The 3,583-nt window shown below is 35.0% G+C and overlaps 1 long non-coding RNA gene across 1 annotated transcript; it reads left to right on the plus strand.

Annotated features, from left to right (window-relative positions):
* The first annotated feature begins 543 nt into the window (after positions 1-543).
* On the plus strand, positions 544-2,910 carry LOC309484623. The gene is made up of 2 exons (XR_014200926.1): positions 544-2,646; positions 2,824-2,910. It is a non-coding gene; the product is annotated as an uncharacterized lncRNA (long non-coding RNA).
* The last annotated feature ends 673 nt before the right edge of the window (positions 2,911-3,583 follow it).

Raw genomic sequence — 3,583 nt, forward strand, 5'->3', positions numbered from 1 at the left:
GCAGTTATTAAAATCCCCCATAAGCAGACACGGGGCATCCGGGGAAAGAAATTGAAGTCTTTGAGTCACTTTGCGAATGATATCGGCAGCAGTTTGTATGTTTGCTTTGGGGTGTATATATGTTACAGTCACAAATATCTGGGGAAATTCTCTCGGGAGATAGAACGGATGAACGGAGATGGAAAGCAGTTCGATGTCAGGAGTGCATATCTTTTCCCTGATGGTGATGTTGCTGCACCACCGCTGGTTTATGTATACACACACACCACCACCCTGAGATTTCCCCGTGGCTTCTGCGTCTCTATCCAACCTGACAGGCGCCCCAAAGCCGCTGATCGATAAATCCGTGTCAGTGTCTTTAGACGACAGCCACGTCTCACTGAAGGCCATAATACAGGCGTTCCTGTATTCCTGTAAATAGTTCGAATTTGCTTGAAGCTCATCAATCTTGTTTCTGAGCGACTGAGCATTTGCGAGTATTATTGAATGGAGCGGAATACGGCGTATTTTTGGTCGTTTTAACGTAACGTAACTCCGTCGTATGTCATAATATGCATGACACGATAAGCGCATTTTGCCATTTTCAGTTCCCGCGACAGGCAGTCTGCGCTTTCATCTCGGTGCGTCCCGTTCGTACATACCTCGCCATGGTTTTATGCGCACTTTGCGAAACAAATACGCCTGAAGTGGGCGCAAAAGCATTAGTACATCTGGCCCTGAGAGTCATTATCAGGACAATGTCTATCGCCAACCTCAATATGACACAGCGCTGACAGCTGATAATGATATTTTGTTGGTTAAAATTTTAAATCATGGTATAAAGGAACTAATATTCATCTTCTTACGTCAGAATAGCTTGTCAGGATCCCATCACTTTATGCATTATTAAGCTCATATTAAGTCATGAAAGTGAAGTTGTGCTCGTCTTTTCTCCTCTATAGTGTCGTATATCTGAGTGAAACGCTTCTGGAACTCATGTGGGCGGGGCTTGATTCTGTCGCTGGGAAATGATTGGATGGTTGTGGTCCAGTGATCAAAGATGGTCCAAATCAGATTTATTGACCATAATTAACTGTTACTGTATATCTTTAGTTTCAACAGTATTAACAACAGCTTTATCTTTAGTTTCTCACCAACAAAAACAAACAAACAAAAAACATTAATTTAACATAAAAAAAAAAACCCATACATTTTACATTAAGAATAAAACAGCAATTTAAACAGCAGATGTAATCAAATTTTTTTGACACCGGTTTCATTATTAGATTCTCTGAAAGAATACATTCCTTTTAAATGAGGAATGCAGATGTATGTGAGAAGCGTTTTGTCTTTCCTCCGGATGCTGAAGTGGAGCTGGAATGAGGGAAAACCGGCAGTGGATCAGATCAGCTTTGTCTTCTGTGGGACTCGAGTGACGGCTTGAGCTTTGTCTTCTGTGGACATGCTGTTGGACTCGTGTGACGGCTTGACTTGCAGTGACGTGCATCCACGGCTTTATCATGCTAAATCAAACTGAAGCCACTCGTTGCTAACCCTTACGAAAAATAAATTTATTCAAGTGTGCTATTAGTATACTTCTTTTAAACAAAAAAAATAAGAAAGTATACTTTCAGTCTACTTTTTATGTACTTCTCAGAAATATACTTCAAATTCCACTTAAGTATACTTGACTTATACTGACAGAAAAGTTTATTTGGCCTCTACTTGTTGATCGAGATATACTTAAAAGTATAATTAAGTATTCTAAGTATTCTTGGCTTGTACTTGTGTTTACTATTTTGGTTGAGTAGCTTATTAAATACGTTTTTTTACAAACATAATATTACACACTGTCTTATAAACTAACATGTTCCAAGTTTATATAGTAACAAGCTTTCTGGTGGAATAGCTTATAGAGTAAATAAAATAAGCATGGAACTGAACCTGATCTTGTACACAGCGATAATAATTCCCTTACGAAAAATAAGTTTATTCAAGTGTTCTATTACTATACTTCTTTTCAACTAAAAAGAAGAAAGCATACTTTCAGTCTACATTTTATATACTTCTCAAAAATATACTTTATGTACTTCTCAGAAATATACTTAATTACACTTAAGTGTACTTGACTTATACTGAGAGAAAAGTCCAAGTATATTTGGCCTGTACTTGTACTCAATCTTTTGATCGAGTTTAATTATTCAAAGTATACTTGGCTTGTAGTTGTGTTAACTCTTTTGATCGAGTAGCCTATTAAATATACTTTTTTTTTTTTACATAGTTTTTCATATACAGTCTTATGAAACTTACATTGTTTGAAAATATTGATTAAAATATTGATATAAAACAGATATGTTTCTAATTCTGTGTATCTGAATTTTTGGGTAGGCTCGTCCACTGGTAGTGTACATAGGAATTTACTTTAATTCTACTTTACTCTTTCCCCACCATTGACTGAATTTTCCAGCTATCCATGTTTTCACTGTTATACGGTTGGGGGCGCTATGACACATCTTCTAGTACAGAATCTCCGGATCAAAACACAGGAGAAGAAGAAGCTGAAACAAGTGATAGAAGATTGCTCACTCAAATGTAAAATAATGTAATCATGAAACATTAAACAGCTTGTAAATCAAAACTGCTTAATGTTTCCAAATGAAATGAAGCGTAACCCATGAAGAGAAAACGACTGTGAAGCTTTGGGGGTGTTGAACTCGATCTACACCATCTGTGTTTGATCACATTTCTGAATCTGATCAAGGCGTAGTCTTTGACAAAAAAATTATTTTCTCATCTTTTTTGTTTAAAATGTTGCCTTTATTTATGAAACTTACTAACATTCAGGTGTTGATAAAAAAGGATGCATGAAGCTAATAAAATGTTTTTAAAATTAAAGTACAGTTAAAGGTATTTTTCAAGTATAAAAAATAACTTTTGAACATAGTAGTATAGGCCTACTGCAAGTGCATAAATTATATATAAATAGTAAACTATAAGTATAATGTTAAGTTCACTTAAAGAAAACTTGCAGTATAAAACTACTAAACTAGTAGTTTACTTAGAGTGTACTTCAAAGTTGCTACAAGTATTAAAATAGTAAACTACTAGTATACCCATAAGTTCACTTGCAGTACAAATTGAGAAACGTAATTATGAACTAGTTGTGCACTTAGTTTACTACTGTTACACTTATAGTACACTTAAACATATACTTTTAGATACTAAAAGTGGGCCAATTTAGTCCCAAGAGGTAGTAGCCACTTACAAGTTTACTACTAGTAGAATAGAATAGAATAGAATTCAACTTTATTGTCATTGCACGTCACAAGTACAAGCAACGAAATGCAGTTTGCATCCATCCAGAAGTGCTTTAGCAAGAATATAGATATATTACAAAATATAGATATATTTTAGATATGTTACAATGTACACGGTATGAAGGAATGTTATGAGTGCTATAACTATAAGTATATACAGGCTATAACTGTAGTAAGTGTACAAGCTATGTACAGGCTATGAACAGGTTATACGTATGGATATGAATAAAGACTATAACAGACTATAAATATACAATATGCAAGTATTAATAACAGCTGTAGAACTA

This window comes from Leuciscus leuciscus (genome assembly GCF_965113295.1).
Source record: "Leuciscus leuciscus genome assembly, chromosome: 20".
Classification (NCBI taxonomy): domain Eukaryota; kingdom Metazoa; phylum Chordata; class Actinopteri; order Cypriniformes; family Leuciscidae; genus Leuciscus; species Leuciscus leuciscus.